The sequence below is a fragment of the Drosophila albomicans genome, chromosome X (assembly GCF_009650485.2).
Source record: "Drosophila albomicans strain 15112-1751.03 chromosome X, ASM965048v2, whole genome shotgun sequence".
NCBI classification, from domain to species: domain Eukaryota; kingdom Metazoa; phylum Arthropoda; class Insecta; order Diptera; family Drosophilidae; genus Drosophila; species Drosophila albomicans.
Genome location: NC_047627.2, coordinates 31,100,365 through 31,118,459, shown reverse-complemented (window position 1 = coordinate 31,118,459; position 18,095 = coordinate 31,100,365). Strand labels below are relative to the sequence as shown.

General features: G+C 33.1%; 1 long non-coding RNA gene across 2 annotated transcripts in view; it reads right to left on the bottom strand.

Moving 5' to 3' along the window:
• The window catches only part of LOC127565472 (uncharacterized), a 70,029-nt gene that overhangs the window by 27,988 nt on the left and 23,946 nt on the right, over positions 1-18,095 (bottom strand). Inside the window, exon 2 of one of the 2 annotated variants that reach the window (XR_007954774.1) lies at positions 1,091-1,128. The exons of the other annotated variant lie outside the window; for it this stretch is intronic. This is a non-coding gene — a long non-coding RNA (uncharacterized LOC127565472). The remainder of the gene's footprint in view (positions 1-1,090; positions 1,129-18,095) is intronic. 2 annotated transcript variants of the gene reach the window in all.

Here is an 18,095-nt window from a genome sequence, read left to right as displayed (position 1 = left end):
TCCTTGATCCTTGAGACACTTTTACTTTTACTTTCTCTTTCAATTTCAGTTTATCGGCTGCTTAATGCGTTTAATCGCAATTGTCGCTGGCATCCTAATGAGTCCATCAGCATTTCATTCTTCCAATTCCAAATGCGACCTCCCGCAGTTCCCGAGTCCCGAGTTCGGCTTCGTTGAGCGGAAGAAGCTTCTGCGATTGAGCAGTGGAAAAATAACTAAATAAACATTAAGCAACCGAATATGGAAATCAAGAAGAAACATCAGTAGCTTTTCAACGGAACGGAATATTACACGGCTCAGCGACTTTGTTAAACCCTCACACCCACAAACTTACCCCACCCCACTTCCCCTCACTTTTCTTCTCCTACGCAAGCTGGTAACAGGTGGCTGTTAGGTGGAAGTCAGGTGGTAAGCTGTTAATTCCCAGAACGCAGCTCCAAATGCGTTTAGCATAAATGAAAATATTAACTATCGACGCGTCTTTAATTAAGTTGTGGTAGCATTTTTTTTCGGTAGAGATGGGCAAACACTTTGCACTTAGAGATGAGAGCCGAAAAGAGTGAAGTTTATATATTTGGTAATTTTCTGTTTTTTGTTAACGCAGATTATAAATTAACAAAAAAAATCATTTAAGGAAGGAATAAATAAATCGATAAATCTTTAGTTTCAAATATATGTCTAATATATATATATATATATATGTGTAATTCACTATTTACGACAATAATTAAAGGTCTTATAGCACTATATTTCGAGCTAAGATTGATTTAAGGAACTTCTACTGTTTTACGATAAAATATATAAATTTGTCCAGTTTTTAGTTTGCGTATGAATTCGTTCGTTTTTGCAATCATCTTTAAACTGTTAAATAGTTTTAAAATCTTTCTAAGCTTCCATACTAATCAGGAGCTATAAGATTCAATTTCGATTTCAAAATAAATGTTTTAGTATATGGTTTTTTTACTTTTTTCGACAGAGAATTTCTCACTTACTTTCCATATACATAAAGGTTAATGCAAATTACTGAATGTGATTTCAAATTTAATAATATCAGTAATAAATATCAATTATTAAATGGCGTCTGACTTACCATTAGTGCAAAGTATTTGAAAATTCTTTTTGGTATATCTGAAAAAGGAGTGAAATCAGAATTAAACACAAATTGAAGCTCGAAAATATATGAACAACAAAGAAACGAAACAATACAAAATATTTAGGAAAAATCTCTGTTTAGTTTACAAAAGACTTTAAAAAATTGTGAGACGAAAATAAATTTAATAAATGAAAGACAGCTGCTGACGTTCGCTTAAAGTTATAATATAAAATTGTAAATGAAATATCATTTTTTGTAGCTCAGCTTGATTGTTATGTATGTTAAGTGTACTCTGCTTTGGAATTGAATTGTATTAAAACATAAAGGAACTAAAAAGTACTAAAGTACTTAAAAGTAGTAAAAAAGAATTTATGTACTAAAGATGAACAAGATGGAACTAAAAATAAATAAATGTAACATAATTATGCTCTAAATAAAATTCTAAAAGTCTAGCGATGAACTGCTGATGTTGGCCATCTCTAGATCTAGCTATAACTATATACTGAAGAAGCAGTTGCCACCCTCACTTGAAGTCGAAGTCGAAGTCGAAGTCGCAGTCAAAGTCTTGACCCAGTGAACAGGCCACCGAAGTTGAAGTTGAAGTCAAGCCAGATGACAACTCTGTGTGCATAATTAATGTACTTTGGCAGCAACAACAACAACAACAACAACAACAACAATAACAACAACCCAGACTGAGCATATTTAATAACTTGTTTATGGACGACGACGCCAGTAGTAATATGTTAGATGAATGCAATGATGATGATGACTGGCTGACCACAAAGCTTAATAGGGCACGTGCCCTGCTTGTTAGGCCAAGCGACGATCAAATGGACGCCTTCTACTCTTGTGGAGTTGCATGTTGCATGTTGCAAGCAGCCAGTTGCTGCTGCTTTGTTGAATGGTCAATCATTGCACGCAGCTTGCCGTTAAGCCGGCGACTCAACTGTACCCTGAACTTGGCCCAGAGAGACAGACAGAGAGAGAGAGAGAGAAGGTTGCGCGTTTTGACCAAAAGTTGAAGCTGCAGATGAAGTTATTAAAACTGGCTGTAAGTTGTTGTTGTTGTTGCTGGCTGGCCAAAACGGCAGTTAAAAATCAAAACAAGATGCGATGCCAAAACATAGAAATGCAATTGCTAATGCTGAGCAGATGTTGCAGCTGCTGTTGCTGTTGTTGTTGTTGCTGTTGTCGCTGCAATTGCATGTGGAGCAGCAGCAGCAGACACAGCTGCAGCACAGTTGCCGCCAGTTGGACTCGGCTGCCTGCACGTTGTCTTTCAAGTATTTGTCAATTAGATTTTTAATTGCTGAAATATGAATGTAGGCGCAACACAGCAACAGCAGCAACGCATTTGCCGTGACTTTGACGTTGACAGCAACAGCAACAACAATGTTCTCTGGCTGCTTTTTTTTAGCCTGTTTTGCCTGTTGCAAACTTGTTGAGGCTGCAACAGACAACGACAACAACGACGAAGACGACGACGACGACGACGATTATTAAATGCAACTTAGATCAGATCTGCAACAGCAGCAGCAGCAGCAGCAGCAATAGCAACAGCAACATCAACGACAGCAGCAGCGAGAACTCGATTAAATCGAAATGCAATGCTTCTTAGTGTCTCCTCTTCCACTCTTTGGGCTGCAGTCAAGATGAATCGCGTGCCAGGCAACTGCGACTAGCTGAAATATTATTATTATGCTTTGGCTAAAAGTGAATGATTGCCGTGTGGGGCGCAGCTGCAACAGCAACAGCAGCAGCAACAGCAGCAGCAGCAACTGTAACGCACAAGGCAACTTGCAACTTACAACTTGCAACTGGCAACTTGCAGCATTGGCAACATGATGCGCTTTGATAGACGACGATAGATTATCGGGGCTGAAAAGCGAAACAGAATAAAAACCAAACATTTTGCTGTCGTCTCGCTAATTTACGAGCCAAATCCACATGCCGCAAAATCAGAGAAAGGTGACTTAAAGAAGGTGAGGAGAAGATAAGAGATAAGAGGGGGCTGCTGTTCTATCAAGAAGGGGCAAAAGAGAAGCCAGAAATGAGGGAGTAGAAAAGTAGCAATAAGAAGTCGACAGGTAAATGAAAAAATATATAGAAATGTGTTTAAAATCAAGAAACACGCAATGAAAAAAAAATATAAAAGAAAGGATTCTATAAAAAGAACAAAATTGAAAAAATACTGAATACAAATACTAAAAATAAAAAAGAAATGAATATACTAGAAACATTAAATAAAGTATTTGAACAAAAAAATAAGTAAGAAAGTTACAGTCGAGTGTGCTCGACTGTGAGATACCCGCTACCCATTTTGAATAAAAGCAATATATTTTGCGGTATTATTCTCAAAACACACCAATTATACTACAAAAATACTTAAAATATATTTTGTGGTATTATTATTAAAATATACCAAATATATTAAAAATACTAAAAAAACAAATGGTATATTTGGTATATCGATATAGTACCGCATTCAAAATATACCATAGACGCCACAATATTCCAGATTGTCGGTCAAAGCAACTCAGACCCCTAGTAAGTGGGCGTTTTTGCCCATACAAAAGTATTTCTTTAATAACTTCGACAATTTTTATCTGATCGCAACCAAATGTTCGGCAATCATAAATATTATAGTTATTATTATATATACCAAAATTTGCAGCTTTAGCTTTAAAATTACGCTTGTTATTCGATTTTTTTGATTTGCAAGGGCGGAAGGGGGCGTGGCAAAAAATTTGAAACAAACTTGATCTGCGTGCAAACATAACAAATGCTGTCGAAAAAAATGATAGCTCTATCTCTTATAGTCTCTGAGATCTAGGTGTTTATACGGACAGACGGACAGACAGACGGACATGGCTAGATCGTCTCGGCTGTTGACGCTGATCAAGAATATATATACTTTATAGGGTCGGAGAAGCCTCGTTCTACCTGTTACATACATTTCCTGCCGGCACAAAGTTATAATACCCTTCTACCCTATGGGTAGCGGGTATAAAAATAAAAAAGAAATGAAAATACTAGAAACATCAAATTCAGTATTTGAACAAAAAAATATAAATGAAAAAGTAAAGATTATACAAACAAAAATTGAAAAAAATATGAAATTTAAAAGATAAAATAGAAGATTATATCTTTAAACTTTAAATCTTTAAAAAACTGCAAATGGAAAAGCAATAAAGAAATAATAGAATGGAGAAACACTAAAACACTAATAAACACACTAAATGGAAGGAGAAGTGGCGACAGTTGTCCATGTTGCAAGCACTCTAATTATCAGCCGCACATTGCGCATACGCCACGTGTGTGATGAGCGAGAGCATTTTAGCCTTATATGTTTGCATAGCTAACTGTAAGCTAGACACACAAGAGTTTAGTTTGCCGCACGGCCGCCTCGAAGAGAAGGCAACGTGCCTCGCTTGCAACAGCAACAACAACAACAACAGCAACAGACCTTGGCCATGGCCAACTGGCAACTGGCAACTTGCAACGCTTGCCACTTGTGGCAACTGCAGCCAGTTGCTGGCCTTGCTCTGGACAGCTTGTTGTTGAAGATGTCAAGTCGAGCAACTGTTGCTGGCTGCTGGCTGCTGCTAGCTGCACCTGCAACCAAAAACGTTTGCGCATCTTTTGCCAAGCCACACAAAAAAGAAAAACAGAAACAGAAACAAATCCACCCAGTCATCTATCTATATCAACTATCTAACGAACTAAAGCATTCATCTATCTGCATATCTATTATGAGTCGACTTTATTATTAACTCTGTCTCTGTCTCTGTGCTGTGATTCCTTTCTCTTTTCCAACACGCCACAGAACCAGCTTTAAGCTCAACGAAAATCACACAAAACAACAAATAATTCAACTTGAAATACAAAAAATACGAAAAATAATACGCTAAAGAACATCTCTTAATAAAGTGCGTAGAAAAATATCATCAACAATATACATATTCATTAAGAATTAATATCATAATGTGTCAGAAAAATGGAAAATAGTTTGAATAATACAAATTTCTATAAAAAGTAAATAGCAAAATAATTTCAACAACAAAAATTTGCATTAGAAATAGTTCTAGTCGGAAATATTCAAAATATTATAGGGAAATATAGTATAGGGAAATAATTAAAATATGGTAAATAAGAAGCTGCAATTGAGTGTAAAATTGCCTGCTACCCATTTTTAAGAAAAGTAAAACAATGCTGTATTATTTTTAAAATATAGCAAATAAATATACTGAAATAAATACATACTATTAAATATATCATTATTAAAATATACCAATTAAATAAACAAAAATAAATACTGAAGCATAACGAATAGTTGGTATAATATGGCTATATCGTCTCGGTTAATACCGCTGATCATGAATATTATTATTATTAATATACTGAAATAAATACTAAAATATACCAAAGGCTATATTTGGTATATATCTAGACAGATAGACATGGCTATATCGAATAGTTGGTATAATATTGCTATATCGTCTCGGTTCATACCGCTGATTAAGAATATTATAATTATTAATATACTGAAATAAATACTAAAATATACCAAAGGCTATGTTTGGTATATATCTAGATATATAATTTATTTCATAAGTCATTTATTTTATACCACATAAAATACTACAAAAATACTGTTTACATACTCCATAAAGTATGGAGATGCATTTTTTTTGATTGTTAGATACATTTGCTGAATATATAAAGTTATACATAATAATCTTCTATCCTATTGAGTGGTGGGTATAAAAAGTAGAAAAATAAATTGAATATTTCATTCATAATAGTAAGTCTTGATTTATCAGTTGTATCAACTCAATTCAGCAGCATTCTCTACAATTCACATATTGATTAAACAAGCTAACATACAATAATGTTGATTATCGAAGAAGAACAATTTGAGTGGAGTGCACTCTTGTACTTGCTCTTGTCCATTGTGCTGATCAATACACTTTCTTGGCTCTACAAGAAAGATGATCCAAAAGTAAGTGAAGTGACAACAGCGGGAAATTTGATGCCTTTAAATTTGTTTGTAACTTGTTCTTCTTATTAGAAATCAGCTCAAAATAAGGAGGAGAGTGAAGCAAAGATTTAAAGATGTGTCATGCTCGAAGATAAACAAACTACATAATATATAATACAAGAAATACAAAGAATAAACAAAATTAGTGGCTGAATTTTTATATAATTTTGTATATAAAAGGATGCAATTTTTTCACTAACTAAAAGCGATTCAAGTCTGGAAAGAAACTTGCAAGTTTATATTACATTTATATTTATTTAGAAAGAATACAAAAAGGGGAAGAAAATATCGGACACTAAATTGCGACTTGGATTGTTTTTTGTATACCGAAGCGAAATGGTTAAATGTACTTGAAAATAATACAAATATGTTATGGATAATGTTATATACAATATTTAGTATATATAAAGTTTAGTTTCATCATTAGAGAGAAAAAAATCTAGATTAAATAATGTTATATACAATATTTAGTATATATTTAGTTTAGTTTCATCATTAGAGAGAAAAAAATTTAGATTGAAAAATAGATTGTAAATCTTTATTAAAAGATTTTTAATTTTTGGTTGAATTTTGACATTATATAATCATGAATAAAGCTTTCATTCTTGATTTTCGAATGTTTTTTCTTTCTATGTATAAGTTTCTATTCCAATTGAAACACATTTATGTTTAAAGACGAAATTAAATGCAAAATTAAAGAGAATGTTGTTCGTAGTCATTAAATTGCAACTATGTTAAAAGCGGATCTAGTTTAAAGACAAAACTAACTAGTTTTTGAAATATAGTTTGAATTTAAATTGGAAATTGGAAATTGTGAGTTGAAAATAAAAATTGCATATTGATTAAAATGATGCCATCTCTCCACATTTGACGCACTAAAATTTGTGTGCAATTCTACGAAAAATGGAAACATCGAGACATCAAACTGGAAGTGTCAAGAATGTTGCTAAGAGAGAAAGGGAGAAAGAGAGAGAGGGAGGAAAAGGAGGAGGTGGAAGAGGTGAAGATAGTTGCTTGTGCATGCCGTTCATAATTCAACGATTTGTCATTTTGTATTCAAATATTTCTATTCGTAGATATTCATTCTATGCGAGAACATTTGCATTTCAATTGATTCTCATCTGCGAGACGCGACGCGACGAGTGTTGAACTTTAGCGCGCGCCAATGAATCGAAACGAATCGTAACGAATCGAATCGAATCGAATCGAATGAAGAATCATTTACACACTCACATACATACTCAAATGTTGCTGTGGCTTTTCACACCTTCCACTGTCTAATAAGTTTTGGGGGCATTGCTAACGAGACGCACGACAGATAAAGATATCAGTTTCGTGTTCAGTTCGTTGGAGAAGAAGAACTATCTCAGATTCTAAGAGAGTCCGTCCACTCACTCAGTCAGTAAGTCAGAGTCAGAGTCAGAGTCAGAGAAGCAGGCAAAGTTCTTGGTTCTTAGTGCTTTTGACACTTTCGAAAATTTGTTAGCAACGATTTGCATAATTTCACAGTAAATTCCTAATTCTAATCTATGCCCCAGCAGTTGAAGTTGAAGTCTCAACTTCGACATTAACTTCATCTTGAGAACAGACAAAAAAAATGAGAAAAAAAAGTCAATATGTATATTTATGTTTGATACTTAATCGCTAATAAATACACGTTCGTATTTCAAAACTGCCATCGACACACACACTAATTTGAATATTTTTGAAAGGCCAATCGATCCAAGAGTTGAAGGGAGGGGAGGGGAAGGGAGTTGCTGCTGCTGTGCAACTCCTGTGGCGTTTGTTTGTTCGAAATCAAAACATTTCTCACCCAACCAAAGAGAGAAAGAGATAGAAAACAACAACATCTTAGTTTAAACAGTTGAAACACATTATTCACACCTAACAAAGATTATAAATTATTAGCCTCACCCCACTAAAAACAACTTAATCTTGGACTAAGTAAATCATAAGCTTAATCTTAATCTGAATCTGAATCTTTAAGCCGAATCTGAAACTCAATGTGCAGTTTAATCTTTACAAATCAATTGCATTTGGTGCTTGGCTGACGAATTACGTTGTCAATTTTTCAATTTCATCTGCATTTCTTTTTCAAATTTTTCCTTTTATTTCAATGCCCAAACATTCACTTTACTCCAATTTGATTAACGATAGAAAATCTTTGACATTTCCTTTTTATCATTTAAAAGTTGAAAAACGCTTCTAGAAGCAATTCAAATTATTTGAAAATCAACAAATCTGAAAATGATTCCCACTTAATATTATTTCATTTCCAATGTTGGTTGTGTTATAAATCACTACTCCTCACAAAATCTGCATTATTTCTGAGCTAATTTTCAAAAATACTTAATATTATATCATTGTCAATGTTTTTAGTTGGTTATGGACTAAACCAATACTCTTCAAATACAATTCCTCCATTTTCATTTGAATGTTGTATGTGTTAAAAACGTTTAATTATGAAAATCATATTATCAGCATTATGAAATATACTTTGTCTTCAGCATATTTTTTCAAAATTATGTATTACTTCATTTTAATTCCCAAAATAACATAATGTTTGGTAATATAATGATTCTGTACTTGTTATTTCAGTAATAAATAAAGATTTTTAAATGCATTTTCTAACGATAACTTTCCATTCTGCCAAATTTTGTTCCTCCTTCTTTAATTTCTCGTACATCAATAAATAGTAAAGAGCGAAACAAATGTACCGTTAGTTATGATTAAAATGATCTGTCTCCTCTTTATTTCCAACTAAATCATAGTTGCATTTGACACCTTCAAATCCAATTCAAAATTCCAGTAAAAGTATCTGGTTTGAATTTTAGAGGAGGAGTTCCCACTACTCCGCCTTCAACATGAATATGAATGGATAGCAGGCCGCAGAGTGAGTGTTGTGTGTGTGTATGTGTGTGAATGTTTTCTGAATATATCGGAATAAATAGATATATTCACAGCAATTTATGTATCTTAATTGTGCCCCAAAGCGCCCCATTCGAAGTGTGAATGAAAGAACCTTTTTTCTCCATCTCCATCTCGATCTTCTCTTCGCTTCTTCGCTTCTTCTTTTGCTGCTTTTTTTTTGGCCATATTTCAACTTCAGTTTTCATGATAACTGCAGTCTGCGTTCTTTTAGTTTGCTCTCAAAATGTCCAAGTTGCACTCGTATTTCATCAATGAACTGAGAGCTGCCTAAAGTCTTTCATCTATCTATCTATCAGTCTTCAGTGTTCAGTCTTCAGTCTTCAGTCTTGGGCTTGGTCGCACGCGTTCCTTTCTCACGATCTTTATTTTATTTATATGTTTAAGGTTTTTTTTTTTATATTTTGGGCTACTTTAAACACTTGCTTTATATTGATATTTATGGCTGATAATTTGAGTTTATGTCGTTCTCTCTGTCTCTGTGTTGTTGTTTAAACGCCGAGTGAAAGGTGCCGGCAATCGACATCGACATCGACATCCACAAATAGTAGAAATATATCCACTTAAATGCTCTGCTTCATAGAAAGTTTATTTATTTTTTCGACTTTTGACAAATTAACTATGCAAATGAGTCAAGTTGCAGCTTACATATTAGGATAGTTCACAAGAGCTCCTGAAGATGCGTTTGTTCGGAACTGCTTTCAATTTTTCTATATATGACATTTTGTTTAACTTAAAAGAATGATTTGTATTAACTCTTTGCAATTATTATTATACTTGTATATTAATTGTCTAATTTATGACAATATGTCATGTAAGTCAAGAAAAAAAGAAAGAAAGAATAAGTTAGAAATTCTTCTTTTCTTTAATTACATTTGATCGCACTCTTTTATAATATTTTCTTAATTTTTGAACTTTTAATTGATTTCAAATAAAAATGCAACTTGGATAAAAAAACAATTATAAAATTCATACAATTCTAATTCTTTTAATGAATTGAATTTAATTGCATTCACCTGTATTTTTGCTTCTATTTTCAACATTTATAAAATTCCTAATCTGATCTCTCATTAATTTTATTGAACCATTTGCACATGTGACAACTTCAACTTTATTCCTTTTGACTCTTCTCTTTATCATCTTTGATTTTCTGTCGTTTTTTGTCAGCTCTTAGAACTCCCGAAATTTTGTTCTTCACCTTGGCAGCAGAAGCAGAAGCAGGAATAACAATAGCTTAAGACGTGCTTGTTAACATTTTTATTAACTTCATTGACGCATATTTAAGACTTAGCGACAGCCACAACACTTTTGATTCTTTATCGCTTTGCTAAATCTCTTTCGACATTCCCTCTCTCTCTCTCTTTCTCTATCTATCCCTCCCACTGTCTCTGTCTTTCTTTTTATCCCTTCCTCTGTCTCACTCTTTCTTTTTATCTATTGATAAATATTTCAAAGGTTTTTTAAACGTATTTCATTCGCATACAATTTCAACAGTTGTCCGTCTCTCTGTCTCTGTTTCTGTCTTTGGCAACGGCATTAACTTCACGCCAAGATCAAGTCCAAGTCCAAGTCCAAGTCCGGCTAAAATTGTGTGTTGGCATCTGTGACAGCCGATGCTAATATTTGGCCCAATAATTTAGCCAGTCTTTAGTGTTTGCCTGGCATTATGCAAAGCCGAGCCGGCGCGAAGCTTCCACTCGAATTCTTCACAGCTTACAGAGCACGTTTTTTATACCCGTTACTCAAAGAGGTAGAAGGGTATGCAAAATACCCGATAAAGTCATGTCCACCTCTCTGTCTAGACAGATGATAACAATCTAGTATATTTTTTTAGTTTATGGTATATTTTTGACACTAAGGATATACTAAATATGCATTTTGGTATATTTCAGTATGTTCTCGGTATAATAATTTGGTATATCTTATAAAATTATATGTATATTTCAGACCCTACAAAAGTTCGGCAGAAGATGACAATCTAGTATATTTTTTACTTTATGGTATATTTTGGACACTAAGGATATACTAAATATACATTTTGGTATATTTCAGTATGATCTCGGTATAATAATTTGGTATATTTTAGCAGAATAAAGTGTAGTATTATATCGATAAGCAAAATATGAATTGTAGTATATTTCAGTATTTTGTTTGTATAATAATTTGGTATATTTTGTAAATAACTAAGTATTTACATCTCAGAGACTACAAAAGCTAGACAGAAGCTGGCATTTTACTATATTTTTTACTTTATGGTATATTTTGGGCACTAAGGATATACTAAATATACATTTTGGTATATTTCAGTATGCTCTCGGTATAATAATTTGGTATATTTTATAAAATTATATGTATATTTCAGAACCTACAAAAGTCAGGCAGAAGATGACAATCTAGTACATTTTGTACTTTATGGTATATTTTGGACACTAAGGATATACTAAATATACATTTTGGTATATTTCATATAATAATTTGGTATATTTTGCAGCATAAAATGTAGTATTATATCGATAAGCAAAATATGAATTGTAGTATATTTCAGTATTTTGTTTGTATAATAATTTGGTATATTTTGTAAACAACTAAGTATTTACATCTCAGAGGCTTCACAAGCTAGACAGAAGCTGATATTTTACTATATTTTGTACTTTATGGTATATTTGCGACACTAAGGATATACTAATGAACATTTTGGTATATTTCAGTATGGTGTTGGTATATTATATATGTATATTTCAGACCCTACAAAAGTTAGGCAGAAGATTATATAACATATTTGAACTTTATGATATTTTTTGCAGCATAAAATGTGGTAGTATATCGAAATACTAAATATGAATTGGTATAATTTGGTATATTTTGTAAACAACTAAATATTTACATCTCAGAGACTACAAAAGCTAGACAGAAGTTGACAATACTTACTGTATTTTGTACTTTATGGTATATCTTGGACTCTACAGTATATTTTGTGGTATATAGTGCAGAAGTATGTGGATATATATACATATCGGTATAATAATACAATCTAGTATATTTTGTACTTTATGATATTTATGGACTTTACAGTATATCTGGTATATATAATGTAGTAGCATATCGACAACAATTTGGTATATTTTCCAAACAAAAAAATCACTCAACTTAGTTTTGATTGCAAATCAGTAGCGGGTATCTCAAGGTCGAGCACACTCGACTCCCATTTGTTGATAAATTATTGTGTGACATCGTTAGCCTATCGATGCCATCTGGCTAACCCAAAACATGTAAACTAAATGATTTTTATCGCCTCTCATCTACTCATCTACTCAAGTTACAGTAGTTCGTTGTGCTAAAGCGTCTCAATTATTTCACAATTGCCAAGTTGATTTGTGATAACATCAGCGAATTAAGCAAATTTATTTCAGAATCTAGCATTTGATGTTAATTAGTGATTATTTTTGCATTACTTGAAAGATAAATGATTTCATAATTAATTGCAATATTTACCTAAGTCATTTGCATTTTTAATTTGTCATCTAATATGTGGAACAGCATTTTTAATTCATAAAAATAGCAGCTATCTAAATGTATTATAGAAATGAATGCTTTTAGCAGTTATCAAATTGTTAATACATGCTAATGTTATAGACAGACTTACTCTGAGATTAAAAACATATTAAGCGGGTTTCATTATTCAGTTTTTTTTCTTCTTTTCATTTCTTTTCATTATAGTATCTATAATAACTCCTGCTTTCTTCGCAGGGGATTTTCGTAAATTATATTGCTATTAAAGTTGACTATTAAAAAACACACAAAAATGATTTAACTCCTGCTTTCTTTGTTGAGATTTTTACACTGAATTTTAGTGAAAAATATTTGTCGGCTGTTTTCACAATTCTCTTGTTGGTTTTTTTTTTTTACTATGTAATAAGCATTACGTAGGGGGCACTTAAGTTGCGAGATCGTTTTGTATAATTGCAATCGCTTTATCATCCAAACATTTTATCAAACGCGACTTTCTCGGTGTCTCTTTCTCTCACGAATGCAAATTAATTCACAGCACACAAAAATTGCTATCATTTATTTGCGAAAAAAAAAAACAAATATAAAAATAAATAAATGCTTCAACAATAGGTTTTTATCGTCATTGTTATTGTTCTTGTTGTCGCTTTGTTTTTTTTTTTTTGTTTTGTCTGCGCGCCGATCATCGACCAACTAGTCAAGTATTTGGTAACGGTTTTAATTGTCAACGTGTGGCACACACAACACACACAACACACAGAAATAGCAGTCCGGGTTTTGGTTTTTGTTTTTGCCTTTTTTTTTTTTTTTTGGTTTCTTCAGGTTTGAGTTTGAGAGTCTATTGTGTGTGATGGGTGTATTGACTTAGATTGCCAGACAATAGTCCTGATTTTTATTGTTCAGAGAGTCCAACACTCGAAATCGAAATGTAAATCAAAATATTCGTCAACTGCGACTGCGACTGAGCGACTGCGATATCAGAAATAATAATAGCAATAAAATGAACAAAAGCTTGTCATCAAATTTATTATGTTTTACCGATATTTTGTGGGCCTTCGTTTAAGTGCCAAACTGACGTCTTTCTATCTATCTATCTATCTCTCGTTATATCCATCTCTATCTGGCTCACTTATCTAGGTCTCTCTTTGTCTCTTTCTCTCTTTCTGAGGTTTTGAGTAAATGTTCTGCAAACACACACATTGTGTAGTGTGTGCAGTGTGTGTATTTATGCTGAATTGATAACTTGGTTAACTTCTCTTCATCGGGTTGTTGAACCTTCTTCTTCACTCTAACTCACTATCATCTTTTTTTTTTTTGTATTCAACGTTTGTATTTTTTTCTTTCTATTCTCCCCGCGCTCGCTCTTTTAGTGCGCTTTTAATTAATTTTTACGAGCGTTACATTATAAAATCCATCACAGTCTATAATTATTATAATGGCTATTAAAAACAATTTTCGGTTTTACTTTTTAGCCGTTGATCTTGGCCATAAATTCAATTTGCAAGCACACTGCTTAGCCACTAACTAACTGGGACGCAGCCAAATTGCAACACACACACACTCGCAGTCAGAGAGATAGGCACAAGAAATGTTTAACAGTGTGACAAATAGCAAACACGTGTAGCCAATTTGAAGCCCAAATCCTCAGCTTGGCGCAACTGCAAAAGTGCAGCCAAGGAACAAAATCAAATTGAGATGACACTTTGCCAACTTTATGGGAGAAGGAATTTTAAGCGATAGTTTATACAGATTATAAATTACGGAAAAGCACAATAAATAAATAAATAAAATTAATCTTAAATAAAATTTAATTAACGAATAAATAAATCTTTAAGGAATTGCAAATCAGCTGTTCAAATAGTCAAAATCAAGTTGATAAGAAATATTTGCCTTTGCCCAAACTATTCTGTGTATTTTGAGCAAATAGAGAAATACAAAAAAATACTATATATTCTAAATACTAGATAAATATCAATGCAAACTGCAACATTGTAAAGCCAGCTTCATTTCCATTCAATGAAGTTTTTTTATACCCGCTACCCATAGTGTAGAAGGGTATTATAATTTTGTACCGGCAGGAAATGTATGTAACAGGTAGAAGGAGGCACCTATAAAGTATATATATTATTGATCAGCATCAACAGCCGAGACGATCTAGCCATGTCCGTCTGTCCGTCCGTCCGTATTAAACACTGGATCTCAGAGACTATAAGAGATAGAGCTATAATTTTTTTTCGATATCATTTGTTATGTTTGCACGCAGATGAATTTTGTTTCAAATGTTTGCCACGCCCACTTCCGCCCCCGCAAATCAAAAAAATCGATTAACAAGCGTAATTTTAAAGCTAGAGTTGCGAATTTTGGTATATACAATAATAGCTGTAGTAGTTCTGATTCCTGAAAATTTGGTATATTTTAAGATTTTTTGTAAACATTTGTTATATTTTGAGAATAATACCGCAAAATATATTTCTTTTATTCAAAATGGGTAGCGGGTATCTCACAGTCGAGTACACTCGACTGTAGCTTTCTTACTTGTTATATTTGTTATCGATTACTAATTATTTTCAATTGCCGTCTTGAACGTATGTATATTCAAATTGAAATCTCTGTGGCAGTCTTTTCAGCAAATATTCGTTCAACTTGAGAGGTGATTGTTTAACATAAAATATAAAATGCTGCATTTTATATTGTCCATGGGCCATCTCTAGGCGCGTTGGAAGAACAAGGCAGCAACAGTGTTGCATATTTGCGCTTGTCTCTTGGCCAGCAAATTAACGCTTGATTAAGAACGAACCAGGTAAGCAAGCAGCCTTAGCCTTAGCACTGCCCCAAAAGAGTGTGTGTATGTGTGTGAGTGTGTGTGTTGTTGTAGTTCTGGTTCTGGTTCTGCTTCTCTCTCTTTCTCTCTCTCTCTGTTTTTATGTCTCTTTCTCTTGAGTGAATGTCCCTCTGTCTTTCAGTCTTTCAGACTTTTTCTGTTTCAACTGTCTGTCCTGCTGTCTGTCCGTCTGTCTGTCTGTCTGTCTGTCTGCTCGTCTGCTCGCTTCGTTTCGACTTGCCTCTGTCTGTGGCACTTTGGCGAAAATGTGTTGCTAATTGTTGCACTAAACTGTTGTTGGCATGCGTTTGACAGTCAGTCCAAGTGATGGCCATCAAATTGGCACCAGCTTCAGCTACAACTCCAACTTCAGCTTCAACTTCAGCTTCAACTTCAGCTTCAGCTATTAGCTGCTGCTATCTAGAAGCCACTCTTGCCACTTGCAACTTGCAACTTGCAGCAACCTGCAAACGTAGCAAGTCACAATTTGAGGCTGGCCAAATTGCCATCATTTCTTGCTGCATCTTTGCTTTTAGCATATGTTTTCTTTTAACTATAATACACTTCAAGTCACTAGAGTATACAACATTTTGCGAAAAGAAGAATAAAGACAAGTAGGAAGCTATAGTAAAAAACATATCAGTATGGTATTATCTCGTTAAAATATATCAAAAATAATATACCAACCAAATACTAACATTTGAGAACAAGAATAAGGACAAGTAGGAAAGCTACACTCGCTTCCCATTTGGAAATGTACAAAATTTGTATACCAACAAATAATCAAAATATACCAAAAGCCATACTACTCCATGTTAAATATCATATAGCAAAAACTATACCATATAATGTGCAAAAAAGTGCGGTATAATAGATAAAATGTACAACTTTTATATACCAAATATACAAAAATATACTAAAAGCTATATCACTTTGCTTGAAATGTACCATAGAGTACAATATATACAAGATCGTCTTCATTATCGTTAAAATATACCAAAATTGATTCACCAAAAATACTTAAATATACCAAAAGTTATAGTAAAACATTTTAAGTATACCATTATGTACAAATATATACCAGATTATCTGTAAATTAAGTGAAATTTCTATAGACTAGACACTAGACTCAAAAAGTAGACCATAGAGTACATAATTACAAAAAATTGATTCACCAAAAATACTAAAATATACCAAAAGTTATAGTAAAACATTTTAAGTACATTTAATACATAATGGTAATGTACAAACATATACCAGATTATCTGTAAATTAAGTGAAATTTCTATAGTCCAAATATACAACATTAATATACCAAAATATATAAAAAATCATACCACTAGACTCAAAAAGTAGAGCATAAAGTACGTAATACCAAATTGTCGCAAAGAGAAGTACAATTTCTATATGCAAAATATACCAAATAAATATATTAAGAAATACAAAAATATAACAAAAGTTATACACAATTCTTTAAATATACCAAAAAATACCAAATGGTCGCTGAAATAACTGTCATTCCTCTCTTATTATATTAATATTAAAACTTATTGCTCGCAAATCGCTTAAATTCCAGATTCGCTTTGAAATTTTCATTTTCTCGAAATGAAAGAAACATATTTTTAGAGTATCTTTCTCGTCGTTTGCCCAACTTTGTGGCGTTGCATCTTGGCAGTTTTTCAATTATTTTTTTTTTTTAGTTGCATTTTTGTTGTTGCTGTTTTTATGCGACGATGTCGTCAATTTATGTTGATTGAGTTATTAAAATTCTTGTTTACACAAAACCAAATGCGCCACTTGCATAATCAATTAACAAGGAACCGCAACTGCTTGGTTGCTGGCTGTTGTTGCAACTTTACTCTATCTCTCTCTCTCTCTCTCTTTCTCACTGTGTGTTCTCTTCAGCTGTTTATAATTTAAATGTGCGTTGTTTTTTTCTCATATTGTTTAATTGCATTTTAATTTCGCATATTGCAACAAAGACTTCCGCACTTCCGCTGCGTGCAGCAGCTCGCTTCCGCACATTTGTGGCAGGCAGGATGTTACCTTTAGTGAGAGAGTGAGAGAAAGATTGCCACAATTTCAATTTAATGCCTCATTTGCGAAGCTGGGCGACACATTTGCATGATTATGCCACGCTCTGGGTTCCGGTGTTGTGCTGTGTTTATATAAAGTGCGCTCGCCATCGATCGATCAATTTGCAAATCAATTTTGTATTATCATTTTTGCATCTGCTGCTGCTTGTTATTTTAATTTCTTTGCCAATTGACATTGCAAAGTTGTTTTTTTTTTTTTTTTTTGCTTAACTGTTGTTAATCGCCTCGTAATGCGGCACAAGTTGCATGCAAATTGCTTTTGCAACAAAGCACTTACGTGTTATATATCCAAATGCTTGGCCTTCTTGTTGCACAACACAATTCATTTGCAAAAATAATAGAAATGTTATGCTTGAAGTTATTTTTGTATACGCTTCTAATTGCTGCTAATTATGTAGCTTTCTTTTTTGGCGTTTTTTGTGCCAGATTTTGATGATTTCTTAATTAAGTTTGATGTCACAAAATACGATTTATCAAATACGCCAGCTATCAGCTGATAATGTCTTCATTTCGATGCGTTGATTTGCTATTCTAAACGAAACAAAATGATTATCTACATTGCTTTGTTGAAGTCAGGCTGATGTTGATCTTGATCGTTGCCTTGTT